The sequence below is a fragment of the Canis lupus genome, chromosome 10 (genome assembly GCF_003254725.2).
Source record: "Canis lupus dingo isolate Sandy chromosome 10, ASM325472v2, whole genome shotgun sequence".
NCBI lineage: Eukaryota > Metazoa > Chordata > Mammalia > Carnivora > Canidae > Canis > Canis lupus.
This window is the reverse complement of record NC_064252.1, coordinates 31,374,496-31,399,612: the sequence shown is the minus strand read 5'-3', so window position 1 is coordinate 31,399,612 and position 25,117 is coordinate 31,374,496. Positions and strand designations below refer to the sequence as shown.

The 25,117-nt window shown below is 43.5% G+C and overlaps 1 protein-coding gene and 1 long non-coding RNA gene across 7 annotated transcripts in view; one reads left to right on the top strand and one right to left on the bottom strand.

Annotated features, from left to right (window-relative positions):
* Positions 1-23,684, top strand: part of LOC112668959 (uncharacterized) — a 32,274-nt gene extending 8,590 nt beyond the window's left edge. Inside the window, exons 3-6 of one of the 3 annotated variants that reach the window (XR_003141974.3) lie at positions 2,743-2,829; positions 5,940-6,055; positions 22,145-22,217; positions 22,412-23,684. This is a non-coding gene — a long non-coding RNA (uncharacterized LOC112668959). Of the gene's footprint in view, positions 1-2,542; positions 2,830-5,939; positions 6,194-22,144; positions 22,218-22,411 lie in introns of those variants that run through there. The other 2 variants (XR_003141973.3, XR_007413486.1) reach the window with 2 other exon arrangements.
* SYN3 (synapsin III) overlaps positions 1-25,117 on the bottom strand; it is a 452,538-nt gene that overhangs the window by 337,014 nt on the left and 90,407 nt on the right. The window lies entirely within an intron of this gene.

The following is a 25,117-nucleotide window of genomic DNA, read 5'->3' as shown; positions in this document are numbered from 1 at the left end:
ATTACTTTCTAACATCCTTTAACAGTATCTGTCATGAATTTTAAAGCATTGTCATGAATTTGAACAATTTTGTGAGGAAAGGGCAAATACTATGTGAAATTCTTTCCAAACCTGGTCTCCTTTTAATCCTCACTGTATTACATAATGAGCATAATTCTCATTTCACAGATGAAAGACCGTGGATATATTGCGAGGCTCACATGGGATGTGGCAAGAGGAAATATACTCTCTAACTTTTCTAAAACAGTTTTTTTTTTTTTAAAGTGTGTGAGGTTATCACCGTGTGGTAACTCAGAAATCATATAATCTCTGGTGATGTTTGGGAGCCTGTACTGCGACCCCCATCCCAGTCCCCTGGAAGGGGCCTATCCCCTTACTGAGGGTCCTGTTTAACACACTTCTATCTCAGAGAACGCTCTCTGGCTCTCTTTGGGCCTCCAAACTCTACGCCCCTTGGGCCAGGCAGGCTGTGAAGGAGCTGCTCTGACCCCACTTCAGCCAAGCTGACTACTCAACTGCTGAGCACCTGTGCCCCTGAGGAATGTGAGTGCGTAGGCGTGGCACCTGCCCATGTGAGCTAAAGGTACACTGGTGGCACAGACATTGATTTCTTTTCCGCTGAGGTCTCAGATTCCTGAAGCATGAATCTCCCTCTGAACACCTGCGATCTGAAGTCCACCCTTGGGGAGCACCACTTATTCAAGGAGGTGCTTCATGGATCAAGCTGTGCTGCAGGATGCTGTTTTGGAGCTGTCACTGCCCAGGAAGGGCATCCTTGCTTTCCAGGAGCAGGGTTCTCTCAGATATGACAATTACACAGTGACACTCAGAGAGAGGTCCAGGATGCCCAAAAGAGCAGGGACTCTGAACCTGCTTCTAGCTCCCTCCTCCTGCAGAAACAGCAGCAGTGGGGGCCATCAGATCTGGATTTAAAGGGTTGAGAATGTAGGCTCTGCAGCCAGACTGCTGGGGTTCAAATCCCCACTCAACCATTTCCAAGCCCTGCAGTCTTAGGCAAGTTACTTTCATGCTCTATGACTCAGGTTCCTTTGGAAAATGAAGAGAGAAACAGTACTTCATAGAGTTGTTAAGAGAATTTAAGTGAGTTCATGAAAAATGCATGAAGGCATGTAGTTAACACACATGATGAATTTCAATTATTATCATTTGCCCTGTGATTTTGAGCAGGTCTTTAACTGAGTCTCAGTTTCATCATCTGTATAATGGAGAGTAATAACACAGACTGAAATCATTCTTTTTCTTCCTTTGGTAATAATAAGTAACACCTGTGATTACTCATGTGCTGTCTGTTCCCATCTATCCTGCCTATGCTTGGCGCAGGGCTTACTAGAGTGCCTAGCACATAATAGGTGCTCAATATTCATTTGATGGAGGAATGGTACTGCTATCAGGGCTGAATGAAACAATAAATAGCAGTTTGCCTGACAAAGAATGCTGAATTCACTGTGTGTGTGTGTGTGTGTATGTGTGTGTGTGTGTGTAAGTCTCTGTGTGTGTTTTGCAGAGGGTTTTAGGCTGTTAAGAAACCTGGACTTGGGGATCCCTGGGTGGCGCAGCAGTTTAGCGCCTGCCTTTGGCCAGGGCGCGATCCTGGAGACCCGGGATCGAATCCCACATCGGGCTCCCGGTGCATGGAGCCTGCTTCTCCCTCTGCCTGTGTCTCTGCCTCTCTCTCTCTCTCTCTCTGTGACTATCATAAATAAATAAAAATTAAAAAAAAAAAAAAGAAACCTGGACTTGTCTCCTAGCCTACTCCTTACTACATGGGTGACCACAGGCAAGTAGTGGACCTGTCTGAATTGCAGTATCCTCCACTGTGAAACACAGACAGTAGTACTGACCTCTTTCAGAAGATCAACCAAGATAGGTATGGTAAGTGTCTCGTCCTGCACCCACTTCATAGCTGGTGGCCCATGAGCAGCAGATCCCTTCTCCACTCTCTCATTTGCATGAACCGAGCCAAATCCACAATAAAAATTATAACAATGAACATGTTTTGAACACTTACTGTGTGCCAGGTGCTATATTGAGAGCTTAACTTGTATTACCTACAGTACACTGGTTCTGAAGTGAGACTTAGGAGAAAAGATCTTTTTGTAAGAGGGAACGGAGTTAGGGCATCAAGACAGCATTCATCCTCAGAAGACAGGGAGAATGTTAACTGTCTCTCTCTATCAAAGAAGGAGTGTGCTGGTAGAAAGGGGAGAACTGGTCCGTGATGGAGATTACGGGTCCACCACTGGCCCTCCATGTGGCTTTATCCAGGGCAGTTCTGCATTTATCCATGTAAGCTTTTACTTAGTTAAAAAAAAAAAAAAAGGTTCTGTTGCTTAAAATAAAAATAATAAATTTAAAAGGCTTGGAAAGCCCTCACAGAATGGAAAGAACACAGGCCTGGAGTTAAAACCCTGCTTCCTGTCCTGGCCCTGTCACTAACCAGCCCAAGACCTTGAACAAGTCTTGAGCCTCAGCCCCTTTATGGGTAAAATGAGGAAGTGAAATATAACAACTTCTTTTTCAGCTAAAACAGCCTGAAAGAATGTGATCTCCTGGCTCCGTCTCTGATGGAACTTTACAATCAAAACTGAGACCAATGCATGAAGACTGACTTCATGATAGACTTGAGTCAAGAGAGGGTTCAAAATGGAATAGGTCTTACAATGCCACTCAGCCCAGGACCATCTTCATAGATCCTTGTTCACAGATTCTTCCATCTTTCAGCTCTGATGGAATCCCTTACATCTTGGTCATTACATCAGTTCCAGGCAAATTTCCTGACAAACTTCTATCTACCCTTCAAAACCTAGGGTAAATATCATGTCATTTATTCATTCAGTGACTAGTTACTGAATACCTACTATGTGCCAGGATTCTTCTAGATATACAGTGAAAAAAATAAAATCTATGCCATATTATTTTAACGTGGAAAGCATTTTCTATCCAGCCCTTTGCACAAACCTCTGTAATTGTGTGATTAGGCTTTAAATTACACGTCAGCCTTCCTATTAGACTGTATACTCTATGAGGACAATGGCTATATATATACTCCTTGTCTCATCCCTAGTTCTCCATTGGAATGCCTGGCAGATAGCATATACTCAGTACATATTTTTTTAAGATTTTATTGGGGGGTGGTGGGGAGAGGCAGAGGGAGAGGGAGAGAGAGAAATCCCAAGCAGACTCTGTGCTGAGTGTGGAACCCAATGTGGGGCTCAGTCCTAAGACCCTGAGATCATGATCTGAGCTGAAATCAAGAGTCAGACACTTAACCAACTGAGCCACCCAGGTGTCCCTAATACATTTTTTTTTCCTGATGATATAAAGACCTGGGAGTAAATACTTCCATTATTGTTACCCCATACCAAACAATGCACTGACATTTATTAAGTATTGAGAATCTTTGCTGGACAAGACTCAGTGCCTAACACTTTCCTACTTAGATTCTAAGATGGGACATTTGATTATTTGAGTAGTATCTTTCCCTTGCCCACCTCACTCTAAGCTATATGAGGCTAGAAATGTCTGTCTAGTTTATTGATATAGCAACAGCATCTGATACATGTACTTAGCACACAGCACTCAAAAATGTTGAATGAATGAGTACTAGGGAATGAAGAGGCAAATGCAGGAGATACAAAATGATGCAAGTTGAAGTTTGCAGTGCTAATCAGTCTAGGTGGGTATGGGAGCACAGCAGATGCTATGTGCTTCATAGAAGGCACTTATGAATGGGAGTTGGTCTTCCAGTACAGTAACAAGTACCTGACAGTCAACTAAAACAGTGCTGTGAAAGGCAAAAGGCTGCATTCCTGCTATAGGTTAATTATTAGAAAATGGGCTTCAGAGCCTATACTATCTGGGTCCAAATGTCAGTTCTGCTACTTACCAGCTGAGTCTTCAGGTGATACCTGAACACCTGTTTCCTCACTGGGAATGTGAGTCCTGAGTAAGCAAATGCATGGTAAAAACGTACTAGTGTCTGGCTTTGAGTCGAAGCTGCATGAGTGTTAGCTGCTACTGTTTCCTGCCATTAAAGCAGACCCTCTCCATCCTCCAGCCCTAAGCCAGGTTCTTTAGTCTCAGCAAATCTTTTTTTTTTTTCTTTTTATCATCACACAGCTCCCATTCATTTGTTCCTACCATTTGCTTCTCTCACAGGGACTGATCATGTACCCTACTTTTCCTGCTTAGATTTTTATTGAACAAGTATTTTTATTACACTCATTATGTACCATATCCTATTCTAAACTAAATGCTCAAGAGATTTTTTCAAGTTTTATTTAGATGTAACTGACATCCAGGACTGCATAAGTTTAAGATGTACAGCAAAATGACTTGACTTACATAGGTCATGAAATAACTACAATAAGCTTAGTAAATATCCGTTATCTCCTGTAAATACAAAATGTTATTTTCCTTGTGATGAGAGTTCTCAGTATCTACTCTCTTAACTTTCATATATAGCACACAGCAGTGTAACTATAGTCATCAGGCTGTACATTACATCCCTAGTCCTTATTTATCTTATCACTGGAAGATCGCAGATTTTAATTCCTAGTCCCCAGGGCAACCCTCGGAAGTCAGTTACCATTTTTCAGATGAGAAAACTGAGGCCAGGAGAGTTCAGTAACTTGCTGAGAGCACTCAGCTGGGAAGTGATCCTGCGAGGATTCAAACACAGGTATGCCTAGTTCTGAATGCTGCATTCTGGAACCCAATAGCCACACTGACTTTCTGCCTCACAAAGTCCCCAATCATTCTCTGAGCCAGGCACAGCTTTGCCAGCTAGAGCTGAAACTGCTTGAGGGAGGGACAACCAGGTTCCTGCCTCCCAGCATCTTTGTTTTTCTGAGGAGAGCAGAGCCATGTAATAGTGCAGCCTGCTGAGGCCCAGATAGCCCTATAAGAACTGAGAGGTTGCACAGCATAGTCAGGGAAGATATTCCAGCTCTGCTTCAAACTCCCCACCATAGGAAGGGAATAGAGGCACACCCATGCCACCCCCTGGGTTGTTGCTGTTCCCAACACACATTTCTTTTGTAGGAGCCCAGGGCATGGAGCTAGAGATAAATTCTTGAGCAAGACATTTGCAGCCCTTGAGTCTGGGATGGTGTTGGGAGACAAGCACGGGCATAGGCCATTTCTAAACAATGTTGTGAGGGAAGCCCACACAGCTCCCAAATCCCAGGCTGGGCTGACTGAGGGAAAACCTAGCCAGTGAGGGCTTCTAAATGCAAGTAAGTATTAAAAGGGAATGAGCAAGATGGGTGGGAGTTGGCTGTGCCCAAGGATATTCTCTGAAGGTGAGAGGGCAAAATGGGTTTTTCAGACATGATGGGCCAACCCTCCAGACCACAACTTTATGGAAAAGTTTTTATTAGCCCATTTTTTAGATGAGAAAATGAAGGCTCAGGAAGTACCTTGCTTGAAGTTACCCTGCAAGTAAGTGCAGGTTGTTCCAACACATCCACCACAGATTCTGGGAACAGAGCCTTTTATAAAACATGCACATCAAAGGATGATGCAGCTGGTGGGCAGATTTATAGACCCAACTTCTCACGGATGGTCTGGTACTGTCACTGACCATGGGAAAAGTTACTTGAACTTTCTGAGCTCTAATTTCCACATCTGTTTTCATCTGCCAGAGGTTCCTTTGCACTTCTATTGGCGAATGGAGTAGATTTGAATATGTCTCAAGTCAGAAGTTGCACATTAGTAGCCTAGATTAAATACAGCCCTTGGAGGCACAGAGAGCCAGTGATTTTAGACAGACTTTACAGATGAAGTTTAGAGTGGTTTATTACTTGCCTTAGTTTGCATAGCTGAAACGTGGCAGAGCCAGGATTTAAACTATGGTGATCTGGATTCAGTGTCCATGGTCTTAAAGCATCACACTCTGACTGCCTTTTTTTGTACAGAGAAATGGCAATGGACATTCAGCCTCTGTCTGGGAGACATCAGGGAGTAGTGAGAACTACAGTGAACTACAGAGTCCATGCCTCAACCAAAGGAATGCTTCTGTGATTGATTCTGGGTAAGGCCAGTGAACATTTTGTGCCTCAATTTTCTTTTTTGTAAGATGGGCAAAATAATTATGCCCATTTCATTGGCTTATCTTGGAGACTAAGCTAACATGCCTAGCACACAGTAAACATTACAGAAGTGTAAGCTATTACTACTGTTGCTATTTGAGAGTTGACTTTTGTCTTAAACATTCATAACACTCACTTAAATATGGTAAGGTGAGCTAGGTACACCCTGATGATCAGGTTCTGACAGCATCTCTGGGGCCTTTTCCTCCTCCTTCTGAGTAACATCAAGGTTCATGGAGGGATCGAGGAAAATAACCAAGGTCTCCAGACCACAAGCCCTGAGCTTCATGCATCAGCAACAGAAGCTGGCTGCGGAAGCCCCTCAGTGAGCTCATGGTTACCATCGGCCGCTAGGCTGAAAAGAATGTGAGGTGCCATGGGCAGCCTTCCAGGGACCCAAGAAGGGAGGCCTCATCCTTTCAGGATGTCTCAGGCTTCAGATAAAACCCTTCCTGTGTTCCAGCTCATAGCTGGCAGGGGAAATCGGCAATGACTGATTGCAATGGGTAAGTTGTCGAAAAGATGTGTGTGTGAATCAAATGCTAGCTAGCGGAGGCAAAGCATGCATTCAGGAGGCTGGTGGGAAGACGAGCAAGTCCACAACATTTGTTTTGCACCTACTATAGACTTGGCTCTGGGCCAGGCATTCAGGAGGCAATGAAGTTTACCTGTATGTAGTGCTTCTGAGCACCATGACAGCCTTTATGTCTCTTTATCCTTGGAACAATCCTGTATTGCAAGCAGGACTTATTCCCTGGGTTTAAAGATGGGTAATAGCAGAAAGTTTGTTTGCAATTACAAAGCATTACAGGAACTAGATACCTGCTGGCCAAACTTATTTCCTTTTCCACCTGGGCACCAAGCTGGACTACTTTTCCCAACAGCCCTTGTGGTTGGGGGCAGCCATGTGGCTGAGTTCAGGCCTCTGGAAGGAATGAAATGCTAGTGAGAATGATGCATGGACCTAGATCTTTCCATAGAGTCTGCTTCCTTCTCTTTCTCATCAGCTAGCAGATGCAGACAGCCTGCAGAGGATTCTGAGGACCTAGGGAGGATGGAGCCACAAGATGAGAGGGGCCCACCTGGGCACCTGAGTAAACTGACAAAGTTCTGCCACATGGAACTCTTGAGTGAGAAATGGGCTTCTTTTGCATCAGGCCACCTAGTTTGTTTTCCCACAACAATTAGCCTACTCTGATACACAATAAGACCAGGACATGTGTTTTAGAGGCCTTTCGCCTTTACATCTAATAGTTTTCCACCCTCTTCCAAATAAACAAAGAACCCTTTATGTTTGTAGGGTCTTTGGATTTTACAAAGCATTTGGGCAAGTGATGGGTCAGTCCCTTCTTCCACACCACTAACCACTGGGCTGTGACTCTCATCTACTATGGGAGGGTGTCTGGGCTAGCCACAGCTCTGGTACCCATTATATAGTAACAGGTACCCTTCTCAACCAGTTGTGGGAGAAAATTAAGCCCTTAATCCAAAGGCATCCTTGTATGTGATGAGTTAACTTCTCTCCTATCCATCTGCAAGGGTACGAGTTATGTACCATGCCTGGGAGAACTGTGAAAACAGACACTCTCATAGTTTTCTATGTTCTGTGATTCAGAGGAGGATCCCCCAATTGCAAGCCACTTCCCTTCTCTGAGTTTTGGTTTTCTCATCTGTAACCCCACAGGGTGGAATCAGATGAACTTGAGAGTTTCTTGTCAGCTATAACTTGCTATAATCTCATTCAAAAAAGCAATTATTTTGGTTCCAGGATGGGTCATTTTTCCACATTATTTCATTTAGTCACAAAATGAAAAGGAATAAGATTTTTTTGGGGAAAAATAAAAGAGCAATTGGAATTCTTCACTGTTAGTTGCTTTTCACAAAAAGTTAGTATTCAATATGCTTTAGGTGGGTGGCAAGCCGATGTAGAATATTCTGTTAGCTTGTGACTTCATTGAGCCTACAACCTAGTTGGGAAGACAACTACTACATGTACAAAACTAAGAAACATCCTAGAGAGTGAGGCATGGAGTCTAGATGGTCAGTTAGCAGAGGGAAAACCTCCACTTTATCTCCCCTGACCTGCCTCCAATTACTGATTCTCTATGCGCGCAATTAAATTCCAGGCACTTGCTGCATCCCAGACACTAGTGAGGTGCTTTGTCTTCATACTTCATTTCACACTCATAGGAGCTCTGCTAAGGGGACAAGAATGTCCTTGTGCAAAGAAGAGTGATACAAGAGGCACATGGATATTAATTCACTAATCCAAAGCCCCCACTCAGGTAATGTGAAGCAGGTCTGTATGGCTGCAGAACCCGCATGCCTTCCCCTTTGCCCCTGCTCCACTCTAGGCACAGCTCTGCCCAACTCTTTTTTTTTTTTTTTTTCTGCCCAACTCTTCTAGCTGTTCTCACTTTCCCAGCTCTTGAAGGAGAGATACTGGCATCCTGCCCTTTGACAGTCAAGAATAACAGTCAGATTGCTGGGGAAAGCTCAGCTTGCAGGGTGCCCCTGGCTGAGAGGTCCCATATTCAGCAGAGGTGTGCAGCAGGGCAGGCATCAACAGAGTCCTCAACACACTAGCTGACAAGTCTCTGAGACAATTCAGCCAGAGGTTTGCACAGCTGGAGGCCTTGGGGACAGGCTTGGGAGCAGCTGAAATGAACTGACCCCATCTGGAAGCAGAGCCTCCTCCAGGGACAAGGAGGGAGGAAAGGAGACAGGAAGTGGCTGATCTGCCTGTTCTCAGGAAGCTGCAAGGCCTGAGAGAAGCCATTCCCTGGAAACTGAAGATCTGGAGTTTCTCAACGTGTGCTCCTGGGACCCCCTGCATCACATGCACCTGGCATGTTGGAAAAGGAGATTCTCAGGCCACAACATAATGAATCTAAATCCTCGGGAGGGGAGAACAGGAATCTGCATGTTAGAATAGCTCATTAGACAGTTGTGACGCTCACCAAGGTTTAACAAGTGAAAACCCCACTTCTCTGAAATAATTACACCCAGTTCTTCCTTAGTAGCACTACTCATTTCTGCCATTTTGCCCATCAGTGATCCTTAAACGTAGGGAAAAAATAATCAAAAGGTTAATATCTCTTGTGCTCACCACCTGCCCATATTCTTCTAAACACTAGATGGATCAACTCATTTAAAATCCGCACTGCATCCCTATAGTATAGGCACTACCATTAGCTTCATATTACATATAAAGAAATTGAGGCATAGAGAGGCTAAGAAACTTTTAAAAGTCACACAGTAAGTGGCTGATCCAAATACTGACCCAGGCCATCTGGCTCCCAAACTGGAGCTCTTAATCCCAGTGACACACACACACTGCAGGGAGGTTCCATTTATGGAAAACCCACTGGGTGCTGGATTCTCTGCCCAGGCACTTCAGGCATTAAACAGACTTTCACTGAATGTCCTCTATGTGCCAGTAACTGTTCTAAGTAAGCTCTGGCCAGCCCAGGACTAGGATGAGGTAAGTGAAGCATTCAACTTGGGCATAAAACTTGTGGGAGAGGTGCCCTAAAATTCAGTAATCAAGATAAATAATATTTAAATGGAATATTTAAAGAAACCAAATCATCAATCTATGGTCTATGGGTTGGCCACCTGTTTTTGTAAATAAATTTTTATTAGAGGGCAATAATATAAAAGCAAAACACTCAAAAAACGCATGCCCTAATGGAGCTCACAATAACAAATGATATCACCCTTAGCACAATGGCCCCAAAAGGGAGGTATTAATACCATTACTGTTTCACATACACTAATCTCCCTCTGGGTGGCTAACGATTATGAAGGCTGACAATATGCCAGACACTGTTTTTATAAGTACCTTACAAATATTATTTTATTTCTCACAACCTCATTGTTGTCAGAAATCATCCCCATTTTACATATGGTAAAACTAAAGCACAAATTATAAAGCACAAGTTTTATAATTTGTCCAAGGTCAACACAACCAGTAAAAGGCAGAGCTAAAATCTGAACCCAGGCAGCCACACTCCAAAGGCCATACTCTTTTAACCAGAGAAGTATGTAAGTATGTAAACTACAACCCATAGGCCAAATCTGGCCAAATCCAGTCCACCACCTGTTTTTATAAATAAAGTTTAATTGGCACACAACCATACTCATCCATTTACGCATTATGTAGGTCTACTTTCATGCCACAATGATAAAGTGTAGTGGTAGTGACAGAGACCATATAAGTTGCAAAGCTGAAAATAATTGCTATCTGGCCCTTAATAGATGAAGTTTGATAAGCCCAACCCTCAACCACTGTAGAATACCCTGTGATCAGCACAGAAGCTCAGAGAGTGAAGTTAAGGGAACAGAGATGGATTAGGCACTCAGGTGTGTCTCTGAAGACTATTACTTTTCAACTCTCCCTGGCTACAGACTCCTCGATGAATGCCAATACTTTCTTGTTTCCCAGAGTTTGGCACAATGCCTGGCCCAGGGAAGGTCCTCCATAAATGTTCACTGAATGAATGAATGCTCAAGCCTTAGCATATCATATTGTGATGAAGTCTAGAGGAACGATTAGATGGACCCTAACTGGGAATGTCTAACCTTTCTGTCATATCCATTACAACCCAAGACTCACAGGGTCTTGTTGCTATGGTAACCTGCCCTGATAGCCTAAGTTGATGGGAAGGCTTAAAGTGTTCTAAGGACGCCTTAATTATCTGTACCCAGTATGCTGTCCATCCCAGATTAGATAAACTCAATGGTCTTCATCTAAATCCAATGGTTAAACACTCTACCTAAGTTGTTTTGCCCTTGACACTAGAGGGCAGGATCCTAGCCTTAGGACCTAGTCTCAATCAAGAATGGAGATTTGAGAGTTGGGAGAAACCTGGTTAAATCCTAGCTCCTTCTCACCCATCAGCTATGTGACCTTGAATGAGTTCCTTCACCTCTCTGAACCTCAGCCTCCTAACCTATGCCATACAGTTTACCACAGGGGGAGAGGATCTATGCACAGCTAGCAAGCACAGGCCACTGAACAGGCCTCAGCGGATGGCTGCAACTCTTTGTTATGATGGAGACAGTTTAGGAGAGCTGTCTGCTGAAAGACCCCAAATCCATTATGCATGTTTTATCTTTGTGCTCCCAGGGTCTTGAATAAACAATGTCTTCATCCAGTTTTTTAAAAGACACTAATTCCGCCTCAGAATAACCACCCCCTCCCACCCCAGCTGAAATTTGGCCGGCTCTATGCCTGGCTGCTGGCCTGAATTTCCAAACACTGTTGGTTTAGCATTTCTCAAATGTATCCCATTAACACTATGAACCTGTCAGCCCTCCCTCCTCTCTGCGCTCAGGTCTGACCTGCACAGCGAGAGATGGAGCCAGCAGTGTGAAGTCAGCCTCATGGACTTGCCTTTGAGAAACAGGGTGGTGCCAGGGTCAGACTGCCTGGGACTGGGAGCACCTGTCAGCATTCACATGAGAGGGTGCACCCAGGTCAGACACAGACATAGGCAGTGTGCTCAGAAACTGAGAGGAAGTGTGTTGGAATGAGGGGCTCTGGGAAATGTGAGCAAAATACATTCTCCAGGTTGCACTTGAGGAAAAAAACAAGACCCTGAAAGAAGCTTAGCAAAAAACAAGACCCTGAAAGACGCTTAGCAAAAAGCCACTGCTCTGGGAATCAAGAAGTAGCTCTGTCCTGGCATGGTCTTCAACTCACTCGCTGCATATCTTTGAGCAAGGTACCTCCCCTCTCTATGGCATATTTACTTAAAAATGAATGGGTTAAGGTGGGCCATGTGTTTTTAAACTCTTGCTCGGCAGCAGAGCTCTTTTTAAAACAAATTTTCACTTGGAATTTTAATATATAAATGAAATTGGAACTGATTCTCTGGATAAAGATGGTTGAGTGTGAAGGGGGGAGAGGGAATCCTGCCCACTCAGCTCTCAGACCCAACAATTTGAAAGAGACCAGGAGGTACCTCTGTGGAATGGGGTTCAAGAACCACATGACATGACAGCTGATCTACAGAATCTCATGCCCTGGCAGCCTCTGACCCTGGTAGCTGTCACTGCCATTGCTGATAAAAGCAATAACTTTTATTTACTGAAAACTTTCTTTGTGCCAGGGGCTGGAATTCACTTCCACGTGCATTACTTTGAGAGTTAAGAGAGAGCCATGATTTAGATCCCAGCTTCACCAATTTAGCAGCTGTGTGACCTTGGGCAAGTTGGTTAATCTCTCTATGCTTCAGATTCTTCATCTGGAAAATAGGTTGTTCAGAGGACTAAAGAAATTAATCTCTATAGTGCCTATAACAGCAGCAGGATGTAGTTAGCCATTTTTATCATGACTGCATAAATTATATATTTAATCGTTGTAAGCATAAGTCTGTTTCACAGGTGAGGGAACTGAGGCATGGAGAGGGGAAGTGAGTGACCCTAAGTCACACAGCTCATAAATGACAGAAGGAGGACCTGAATCCAAGTTTGCTCAACTGCACAGACTGTGGTCTTAACACAAACTGCTTTGCTATTGACCCTGAAGGTCAGAGTCTTAGTCATAATAATCTGCATAAGGAATTCTAAGCCTAGGTGGAAGGGAAGTTAATGATTACTACAGTAATTTATGCCCATATGAATTTTGGTATCACAGGTCCAGAGTCTGGGCATATTAGTGAATGAAGGTCGCAAGCAGAGACTGGGAGATGTGTGGTTGCCAGAGCCCAAGTCTATCTGACAGGGTTTTTTTTCTCCACGCCACATTCACCAGCCTTTCCTACTGACATAGACATCTTTGTGTAAATCAGAAAAAGGCCAGAAGTACAGGTGAACAGAGAGAAGAGGCAGACCCTCCAAGGGTACCACGTGCCTTTGAGCAGTGCACAAGCCGCACAATCTTACACAATGACCCTTACTTTTCTCGCCTTAGTATTTGGTACAGAGAAGCACAGGGAGAGCATAAATTTGGCTGGATGAGAGACAAAGGATGGTCTCAGACTTGCCCTGATGCATGTAGTAGCCCTGGATGAGAGGAGGGACCATGCAGCCAGGCTGTGCAGTCAGGAAGCTCTGGGTAATCCCAAGCGCCCAAAGCAAAGGCAAGCCACACAGTCACTTTATCTCTTTATGTTTTTTTCTCTCAGCATGGAGGGTGGTAATAAAAGATGGCTGTATAGCTCTCTCTGGGGAGCTGAATGGAAGCCAAACCGTCATATGGTGAACAAATGCTCCAATTGCCCAACTGCAGAGCTGCTGTTGCATGTTATTAAAATGGCAACAACCTCTCCCCTGACCTCTGACCCAAGGAAATGGGTAGTCACCAGCCCACCCACCCAGAGAGCCCCTGTGCCCTGCCACCAACAGAGGCTCAAGCACTGGCTCCAGCATTAAGAAAAGGCAGGGGGGGTGGTATCGTTTTAAGAACATAATCTTTACATTCAGCCAGAGCTGGATTCAAAAGCCAACCCCACCCCTTGTGAGTTGTTGGACATTCGGTAAGATACTGAACCCTTCTGAGCCTCAATTTCCCAAGCTTATCATACTGATCATACAGGGAGGATGTAAGAATTAGATATAACAAATGCAAAGTGCCCAGCATAGTGCCCGAGACATAGTAAGAGCTTAAAATAGCTCCACAGATAGGTCCTTTCACGTAATGAAGACTGGCTGCAAGCCCACTGAGGACCAGGTGTAGTGAATATCATATAGGAGGGTTTAAGTGATTTCTCTAGAGGAGTGACACTTGACCGGAGACCTGAAAGCAGAGCAGAAATTTTCTAGGTGAAATAGGGAGGAAACAACTTTCCAGGCAGAGGGAACAGAATTTGTGAAGACCAGTGATTGGAAAAAAATGGATTGAAGACCTGAGGAAAAGCTGGTGACACTGAGGAGGCAGCCAGGGGTGGGGTGGGCAGGGACTAGAGCACATAGCCTCATGAAAGGATTTTGACTGACGTAGTGACATCATCAAACCAGAGTATTAAAAGGTTGATTCTAAAGAGGGTACACAGGGACGACCGGGTGGCTCAGTGGTTGAGCGTCTGCCTTCGGCTCAGGGCGTGATCCCAGGGTCCTGGGATCAAGTCCTGTATCAGATTCCCCACAGGGAGCCTGCTTCTCCCTGTGCCTGTGTCTCTGCCTCTCTCTGTGTCTCTCATGAATAAATAAATTAAATATTTTAAAAAGTAAAAATAAAAAAATAAAAAGGATACACATTGCATGATCTTAACTATACAATATCCTGCAAAAGGCAAAACTACGGGGGCACTTGGCGAGATGAGCACTGGGTTATGCTATATGTTGGCAAATTGAACTCCAATAAAAAAATTTTTTTTAAAAAAGGCAAAATTATAGAGACAATAAAAAGATCAGTGGCTGGCAGGGGTTGGGTGGGGGGAGGAATGAATAGGAAGAGCACATGGGATTTTTAGGGCAGTGAAACTGTTTTATAGGATACATGGTAGATATACGCCATGATACATTTATCAAAATCCACACAATGTGCAACAAGGAGAGTAAACTCTACTGTAAACTAGGACTTTGGATGATTATGACATGTCAGTGTAAGTTCAAATGTAACACTCTGGTGGTGGATGTTGATAGTGGCAGGGGCTGCGCACCTGTGGTATTTGGGAAATCTTCTGTACCTTCTGCTGAATTCTGCTGTAAGCCTAAAACCTCTCTATAAAAGTAAAGCCTAGGGGCACCTGGGTGGCTCAGTGGTTGAGCGTTTGCCTTTGTCTCGGGACATGATCCTGGAGTCCCAGGATCAAGTTCCACATTGGGCTCCCCTCAAGGAGTTTGCTTCTCCCTCTGCCTGTGTCTCTGCCTCTCTCTATGTGTCTCTCATGAATAAATAAATAAAAATCTTAATAAAAAAATTAAAAATTAAAGTCTATTAGTTAGAAAGGAAGGAAGGAAGGATGGAAAGAAGGAAAGAAAGAAAAAAAAAAAAAAGGAAAACTTACCCTGGCTGCTATGTACAGAATAGACTGGAGTGGGCAGGGAGAATGGGGAGGACCAGTTAGGTTTTTTGTTTTTTTGCTGAGCTCCTTAGACAAGTCACATAAGCTCTGAGGGCTTCAATTTCTTCATCTGTGATATGGGGACAAGCATATAAAGTGACACAGTGTACTGGAAAAACCTTGCAGAAAGCCTGGCACAAGACAGGCATTCAGTTCACACTAGCCTAATGTGAAAGAATGAGTATGACAATGTAAAGAATCGGAAAGTGTGTCAGGACACAAAAGCTCTTTATGTGGTGGTAGTGGACATCCTGCGATGGTAAAACACAGGTAGCTTCACAGCAGGTAAACACATCTCACCATTTATTAGCAGAGGCAAAAGTATTTATCAGAGTGCTGCCCCAGTGCTAAAGCTGTTTCATGCTTTGGGGAAAATCAGTGGCAATAACTGTAAGATTTGTTGAGAGCTAACTCTGTGGCAGGTACTGTTTTAAGTGTTTTATGTGAATAAGCCCATTTCATTTCCTCAACCAGGCCTTGCACTAAGCACTGTAATTATCTTTGTTTTGTATCCAGGGAAACTGAGTCACAGAACAATTCATCAGCCTGCACAGTGTAAGTGACATAGTGGGCTTAAAAGATTGAAAGATACAAACTTGAGTTAACTGGGGAAATAGGCTGTGCCAGCACAGAATGGTTATAAGATGGCACCAAACAGACCAGCCACAATCAATGATTACATCATGTGGGAAGCAGTATGGTTTAGCTGTTAAGAGCAGGCATTAGAATTAGCCTGCCTGGGTTTAAATCCTGGCTCTTCCACTTTCTGTGTGACCTTGGGCAAGCTTTTCAGCTATTCTTTGACTCAGTTTTCACATCTGTAATAGGGGGATCACAACAGGACATATCATATCATGAGTTGTGTTGAGGATTAAATGAAATGATAAGTTACGGGGCACCTGGGTGGCTCAGTTGGTTAAGCGTCTGCCTTCGGCTCAGGTCATGATCTCAAGGTCCTAGGATCGAGCCCCGAGTCAGGCTCCCTGCTCAGTGGGGAGTCTGCTTCTCAGTTTGCCTCTGCCCTTCGCCGTTCGTGCTCTCTCTCTCGCTCTCTCTGTTCTTGCTCTCTCAAATAAATAAATAAAATCTTTAAAAAAAATAAATGATAAGATGGATGTAACTCACTAGCTTATTATATGGAGAATAGTAAGAGATCAATATATGTTTCAGAACAAAGAAGGACAATAAGAATTTCTGAAAGCATAAGCCTGAGGCTTCAAACAAAGGGTAGGACTCAAGCCCAATGGTTATCACGTACAATGCTAGGTGCCAGCTAGCTGCAATGATGAAAGCAACATGTCTACCCTTGAGGACCTCTCAGCCTGGTGACAGGGAAGTGGGCTTAAACAAAGAAAATAAAACAAAAGGAGGAATATAAGAATCAGTCACTCATTCAACCAAAATAGTGCCAGCCACTATTATAAGCACTAGGGATATAGTGACTTGTAAAACAGGTGAGATTCGTATACTCAAAGAGCTTATATTTTCATGCTGGAGACAGATAAGGAACACTTTTGTAGGGGCCTTGCAGACCATGGTTAGGACTGTGAATTTCACTCTAAGAAGGATGGGAAATCTTTGGCAGATTTTAAACATGGGCTTGGTATCTGATTAAATTTTGGAAGAATCACTTTGGTTGCTGTTTGGAGTATGGATTGAAGGGGAATTAATGTGTCCTCAGACTCTCCACTGCTGTTTTCATCAAGAGATGGGGTCTCCTTAAATCTAGTTTTCCCCTGTGCCTGTCTCTGGCCACTAGAACATGGCAGCAGTAATGTTGTGTACCTTCTAACTCTGCCTTGAAGACACTGACACCTTCCACCCCTCTTGTAACCTGACCTCTTGAAAACCAGCTGCCATATGAGAAGTCTGACTCTCCTGAGACTGCACTCCTATGAGGAAGTGGATTAGCCATGTGGAGAAAGAGGGGTCAGTCAGGTGGAGGGACACTGAGGTACCAAGCCTGAGTATGAAGCCTACTTGGGCCTTCCAGCCCAGCCAAGCCACAAGCTGCATGCAAGCCCAACCAACACTGCTTGCAGCAGAAGTACTGCCTGACCAAGTCCAGATTCCTGACCCATAGATTGCAAGCAAATAAAAATGGTTGTGGCTTTAAGCTGCCACTACGTTATGGGGAAGTTTGTTATATAGCAATTGAGACGTGGGTGATGGCAGAAGCAAGGAGACCGGTGAGGAGGGTACTGCAGAAATCCATGAGACAGAGAAAGGTGAGTTGGCCTATGGTAGGAATGTCCCAGAAAAAAACTGCCCATCTTAATATAACATCTGATGTTTATATATGACTTTATAGTCTATCAAATATGACCATATATATGACCTCCTTTGATTCTATCAATTGTCCTTCATTTACAAATGAGGAAACAAGCTCAGAGAGGAAATAATTATTGCTCTAAAGCCCTACAGGCAGTAAGTGCTAGAGACAGACTTTGAACATACAACATCTCAGCAAGTTCAAATTTGTTTAGTATATGTCACTAAAATTTTCACTTATTTTAAAACTACATAAAATAAAATCATGTAGCATCCTGTGTTGCAGCTGTCTGCCTCCTGCTCCTTTCCATTTGGCTGGTTGTACAATGGTTCTTAAAGTGGAGTCCAAGGAACTGGTATTGGAATCTAGTAGAGAAAGCTCGACAAAATGCACATTCCTGGGCCCTGCCCAGGAATCAGGCTTTCTGCTAATGGGGCCTGAGCATCTGCATTTTAATAAGCAGGGCAGAAGTTTCCCAAATTCATCACCTTCACAGGAAATTGGAAAGTCATTGAATTGGTGGATCTACACACCCTGAGGAAGCAGGTGGACTTGCTTAAATGCAGAGAGAGAGTCTGAAAACAGTTCAGCAGAATAAATGATCACTGCATGCATGTTGTGGGGTTCTTCTCACTCTACCATGTTGCCTGGGGTGGGGAGGGGGACCTAGATCGTCTCCTCCTCTCCCTCCCTCCTTCTACCAGGCTTATCCTGAGAAGCCAGGAAGGAGAGAGTGTGCAAGACAAGTGATGGGGTGGCAGGGCGAGGAAGGGGCAGAGTGCGCATTTGGAGAGTGGACACTGGTGGCAGACCTACCCTGTTTTAGTCCCTCCAAGTAGGCATTATTTCCATTTCACAATTGAAAAACCTGGAAATCAGGAGGTGGGGTTCCTCATGCAGCCATACAAAGAGCAAGTGGGGAGTCAAGATTGGAACCCAAGACCACCACCTGACTCTGACCCTAAGGTTTTCCCCTAAGGTAGCAGAATTGTATGATAACAAAATCACAGTACTGTGGACCCTGCTCCTCTACTCATTAGCTGTGTGGCCTCCAACTAGGCATTCCCCTTCTTGCAAAGTGTCCATTTCTTTCAAAAGCAGATGAAATTACCTGCCACTGAGAAGTACCGGGTACCCAGTAGCCTTTCAGTAAAAAGTAATTGCTTAGGAATGAGAAAAGGCCAGGACACCGAAACCAAAAGGGTGAAGTGACCATCAGGGCAATTTCTTTTCTTTTTCTTTTTTCTTTCTTTCTTTCTTTTTTTTTTTTTTTTTTTTGAGACAGAGAGAATGAGAGCAAGTGTGGGGGAGGGGCAGAGAGAGCGGGGAGAGAGAATCCCAAGCAGGCTCTGCCTTCAGTGCGGAGTTAATGCGCAGCTCAGTCTCGCAGCTCAGTCTCACGACCCAGACAGCATGATCTCAGCCACAATCAAGAGTCGGAGCCACCCAAGCACCCCATGTGCAGCTTCTTCCACAGTAAACTGTTAGGCTGGGAGTGGGTCCCCCAAGGGAACATGAAATGGGACCCAGCACCAGAGCCATTCCCAGGAGGGGCTATAGCATGTGGGAAGGTGCAGAAGATTGCGTGGTCTTGCAGGCCTCTCCCACCCCCAATTTCTGTGATTCTGGGAATCAGGAGCCACACTGTTTTTCTCTGTCAGAGTGCTGCTCCTTCTCCTGGGGGAGTTGGCAGATCTGCCGCTGGCCCGTTGGCTGGAGACGCATGGGCAGCAGAGCCTGGCATTTCTTTACAGACTCTCACTGTCTCTTTCTTATGCAGCTTTCTTCCCGTTCCCACGCCCCACCTCTGCAAGTCCCCAGGGATCCTGCTTTCTCCTGCAGTGGTGAGGGCAAAGGCCCTGGGTGAAGAGATAGATCGGAGCCTTCCCCCTCCAAGGCTGCTGGGGACCTCAATGATTCATTGTCTCTGGCCTCCCAGACCCCAACCCCTCCCAGGGAGAGGAGGAGGTGGGCGGTGTGCTGGTCAGCAAGTCCGCGCCCAGTGCAAGCTACTGCTTTACTTTGCAAAGTTGTGGGATTCTTATTCATTCGAAGAGTCGGCTGGTCCTGAATGCTTTCAGCAAAGATTTAGGCACTTTGCCAGGCACTGGGGGTACAATTCAGAAAAAGAGTCCTTAACCTGATCCTCAAGGAAGGTCCAGTCCAGTGGGAGACAGGGGAATTAAACAATAATGATCAGTTGAAGGCTGGTTCATTCCTTTACTTACTGAACAAATAGTTATTGAGAACCTTATTATATGTGATAGGCAGTGTTCTAGGGCCTGAGAATACAGTAATAACAAAACAAAGTCCCTGCCTACAGTCTTCTGTCCTAGAAAATAATACAATAAAATCTATTACATCTTATTTATATTATGTTAGCTATCTATTGTCTAGCTAGCTGGCCACCTACCAATCATCTATAATTTCAAGCAGGAATAAATGCTTAAAGAAAAAAGTGTTCAGTTAGGCCTCGAGAGCAGAGATAATATATAGTCTGGCAAGTCTCTCTGAGGAGGCAGGATTTGATCAGGAATTTGAAAGAAAGTGAGAAGGTGGGGCATGGTAATATTTGCAGAAGTGTTTCAGGATGAAGAAAGCAAGTGTAAAGACTGCACTAGGCCCTGCTCTATCTACTTCATACAAATCACTACTTCATACAAATCACTCAAGTGGAGTAAGGACCACTTCTTCCCTCTTTACAGACTGGGAAACCAAGAGCTAGAAAGGTGCAGAGGTCCAGGGCCCTGAGGCTTGTGGAAGGTGGGCTTTGGACCCACCCCAGGCAGCTATCCCTCACCTTCACCCATGTGCATGTCTGCCACCAAGAGAGAGGGAAACTCCTCCCACTCCATAGGGCTCACTCTGCTCACTTCATTTCAATTTCTATTTAAGTCACTTTCCCAGCTCACACTTCCTCAAATAGCAGTCCCTCTCTAGGTCTTCTTTTGCTTCAACTACTTCTCATGACCTGCCATTAGAATGCATATTTGTTTATTTGTTTGTTTTCCACTTTCTGCAATTTAGATCTCAGCTCCACAAAGGCTATTGCCTATTTTGTTCACTGTGGTATCCTCTGTGCCCGGCACATCTTTAATGAATAAATGAAAGGAAAGCAGGGAATGCTCAGTGGGTCTGTAACCATTTAGGAGAGCTAAAGGGAGAACTTTTCCAAACAGGCACAGGGACTGAGGTGGGAGCAGATCCTTCACTCTTCATAATACTTGCTGGTGTGTACTTGAGAGAGAGAGAGAGAGAGAGAGAATGAGCAGTGGGGAAGGGGAGAGAGAGAAGCAGATTCCCTGATGAGCAGAAAGCCTGATGAGGGACTTCAGATCTCAGAACCCAGAAATCATGACCTGAGGTGAAGGCAAATGCTTAACTGACTGAGCCACCCAGGTGCCCAATGGAATTTTAAATTCTAGGTTCATGAGGGTCAGAAGACTCTAGGCAATTATGTGTGAAATAAAGAGTAAAGGAACATTGTTTCACAATGTGCTCTGATAGGGTGTTTGAGAGTTCCCAGGACAGAGACAGGGAAGTTGAGAGCTCATCAGGAGCTAATGTGATAGGTGGTTTGAACAAATCACCCTCTTCCCAACCTTCCTAGCTACTGTTTGCCCATCTGTAAAATGAGGACACAAAGAAAAGGGAAGAGAGACTCTTCTAACTCTGGACTTCTAAGACTGAATAAAATATCCTCTCCTGTGGGACAGGTTGACACATCTGTCTTGCCCCAAGCATCTTCCCTGGAAACGGTTAAGACTAGGGTGGGTACCAGGGGGAATATCGGAGTCTTTGATGCCTTTCCTCAAGGTCTTGTGTTACTTATGCTTTCTGGCTCCTCTCTTCAACCCTCTCTGAGGTCTGACCTTCTAATGAGCGGATGCACATTATCAGCCACTGTGGTTTGAACGGGTGCCTGTAATTTAGTGTTGCCTAATGCTGGAAACTGAGAGCAGGGCTTGTGTAATTAGGCTGGGGCCTCATTAACGTCTGCCTCCTTGGGTATTTTTCATTCCTGATTTCTCCTGTCCTGCATTTTGAATCCCATCTGTCTGTATAGGCACGGCTGCCCTTTGTTATCACTCCACTGTGGAGCCAGTCTTGAATTTGGGCCCAGAACAGCCACGGCCATCACAAAGCATGAATCTTAACATGCCCTGGGATGGCCCCTGCTCTGCCTTCTAAATAGAATTTTGCAACTTTACTGAGAACCTGGATGTCTGGGTTGCTCTTAAGCACCTCGGGCTGCCTGGCAGCGCACCCTAGTTTGGGAATTTGACAGAAACCAGAGTAAGGGACTCTATCATTTTAATTGCTATAATTACTGATGATTTAACCAACTTGTATGCAATACTTTGCTATTTATAAAACATTACTAGAATCTGACCTTGAACAGAGACTTGGTCTGCTTTGTTCAGTGGTGACTTCCTAAGAGAGTCTCTTTTTGAGCCTCCTACCCTCATGCTGTGGGGCATCTGTGGAAGGCATCAATCCCGCTCACCAGTCTCTGCTTCTCTTTGGCCGAACTGAGGCCCCAGCAGGAGCCTGGAGGGCAGGGGAGGGAAGGGTGGTGGTGTTTCTTTCTCATGCCCACCCTGCTTCAGTACCATGACTCTGGAGGTGGCCATGTTCCTCCGCCACTGCTGGTTCAAGTGCGGGACTCTCCTGCTTAAGTCTAGGTGAAACCTACTAGATTAAATCTATTAATTCTATTTCCTCTCCTGCCCTTTCATCCCTAGGGATGATAATTGCTTCCTGCTGTTGTTACATTCTGGATGCATCACGTTTCCTTAGCCCCACACACTACTCTCTGTAAGTGGTTCCTTCGTTACAATATTTATATAAACCATTTGTGGGTGAATTCTGTTTTCTGCTTAGCTCCCATCTGATACAATGCTCAATATCTGGAATAAAGCTTGCAACCTAGCAAGCCCTTGATAAATATTTATGGAACAAATGAGTAAACTTTTCACCAAAACTATGTAAAATATGATTACCTTTTACAGATAAAGAAATGAAGGCTCAGAGAAGTGGATTCTCAGATCTGAGCAACACATTTCTGACGGAGAGCAACACACACATCCTATACCCAGGATGAGCTTACACCACACTCAATGTCTGGAGAAATCTCTGAGTCCTGCTGCTTCCTGTATAGACTCAAGAGTCCACACATGCCAGTCTGGGGTAGGCTTGACAGGGCCAGAGGCCATGGAATGGACGTGGGTACAGTGAGGAAGAGAATAACAGAGTCTCAGGACATAAAGACACTTGGAAATTCACTTGGCATTGAATCAGAAATCACGGTTCAAATCCAAGTGCTGCCTCTTCCTCTGCCCCAGCTTTATCGTGGTGTGACTAACCAATAAAAACTGCATATATTTAAGGTGTAAAACATGTTTTGATATATGTATATGTTACGAAATGATTACCACAACCAAGCTAATATTCTCCTTACCTGACATAGTTTACCACTTTCCCTCCTAAGAGCACTTGAAATCTGCTCACTCAGCAAATTTCAAGTATACGTTATTATCAACTAGTCACTATGCTCTACATTGTCCCCAGAACTTATTCATCTTATAACTGTGTGTACCCTTTAACCAATGTCTTCCCATTCCCCAAAATCTGCCAGCCCCTAATAACTACTATTCTATTATTTGTTGCTATTGGGTTTAGCTTTCTCAGAATCCACATACAAGTGAAATCATGTGTATTTCCCTGGTGTGTCTGAATTCACTTAGCATAATGTCTTCCAGGTTTATCTATGTTGTTGCAAATGGCAGGTTTCCTATTTTTTTTTAAGGCTGAATAATATTCTATTGTATATATACCACGTTGTCTTTACTCATTTATCCACTGATAAATATGTAGGTTGTTTTCACATCTTGGCTACTGTGAATAATGCTGCAATAAACGTGGGAGTGTAAATATCGCTTCAAAATATTTTCTTTTCTTTGAATATATACCCAGAAGTGGGATTGCTGATCCATATGATAACTCTATTTTTAATTTTTTTATTAAAAATTTAACCTCCATACTGTTTTCCATGGTGGCTGCACCAATTTGCATTCCCACCAATAGTGCATGAGGGTTCCCTTTTTCCTACATCCTCACCCACACTTGCTACCCTTTGCCATTTTTGTTAATAGTCATGTTAACAGGTGTGCTATGGTATCTCACTGTAGTTTTGATTTGCATTTCCCTGATGAGTGATGTTGAGCATCTTTTCATGTGCCAGTTGACCATTTGTATGTTTTCTTTAGAAAAACGTCTACTAATGAACAAGGGGTTGTGGAAGGGGAGGTGGGCGGGGGGTTGGGGTGACTGGGTGATGGGCACTGAGGGGGGCACTTAGTGGGATGAGCGCTGGGTGTTATGCTATATGTTGGCAAATTGAACTCCAATAAAAAAAATTAAATTAAAAAAAAAAAGAAAAATGTCAACTCCGGTCCTTTGTCCATTTAAAAAATTTGGATATTTGGTCTTTTGCTCTGCAGTTGTATCGGTTCCTTATATATTTGGGATATTAACCCCTTTACCAGACAGGTGATTTGCAAATATTTTCCCCATTCTGAATGTTGTCTTTTCATGTTGTTGATTGCTTCCTTTACTGTGCAGATTTTTTTTTTTTTTTTAGTTTTACTTCTGTTATTTTTTTTTCTAGTTTCATGCAATTGTGGTCTAAAAAGATACTTGATATTATTTCAATTTTCTTAAATTTGCTAAAATTTATTTTCTAACTTACATAATCTATCCTGGAGAATGTTTCTTGTGCATTTGAGAAGAATATATATTTTGTTGCAATTGCATGCAGTGCTGTGTCCTTCTGTTAGGTCTATCTGATCTAAAGTGTAATTCAAGTCCAATGTTATCTTACTGATTTTCTGTCTCAGTGATGTAACTTAAGGGTACTGAAGTTCTCTACTATTATTGTACTGCTGTTTATTTTTTTTTGTACTGCTGTTTATTTCTTCCTTCAGACTTGTTAATATTTGCTTTTTATATTTAGATGTTCTGATGTTGGGTGCATAGATAATAATACATTTGCTATATCCTCTTGATGATCTGACTCCTTTATCATTATATAATGTCCATTGTTGTCTCTTGTTACAGTTTTTGACATAAAGCCTATTTTGTTTAATATAGGTATAGTGACACTTCTGTTGGTTTTCATTAGCATGGAATATCCTTTTCCATCCCCTTACTTTCAGCCTATGTATATCTTTAAAATAAGTGTTTTTAAACTTTCCTATAGGCAGCGTATTGCAGGATCTTGGGGGTTTTTTGTTTTTGTTTTTGTTTTTTAATTCATTCAGTCACTCTGTGTCTTTTGCAGAATTTAATCCATTTACTTTTAAAGTCGTTATTAATAGGTAAGGACTTACTATTGCCATTTTGTTAATTGTTTTCTGGCTGGTTTGTAGTTCTTTTGTTCTTTTCTTCTTCTCTTGCTGTGTTCCTTTATGGCTGAACATTTTCTATAGTGGTATGTTTTGAATTTTTCTTTTTTCTGTTTTGTGTATCTCCTATAAGTTTTTGCTTTATGGTTACCATGGAGCTTACATAAAACATCTTATAGTTAATAACAGTCTATTTTAAGCCATAACTACTTAACTTTGATCATATACAGATTCTTTTGTACTTCTCTCTTCCTACATTTTATGTTTTTGAGGTTGCAATTCACATCTTTTTATATTGTATATTCATTAACA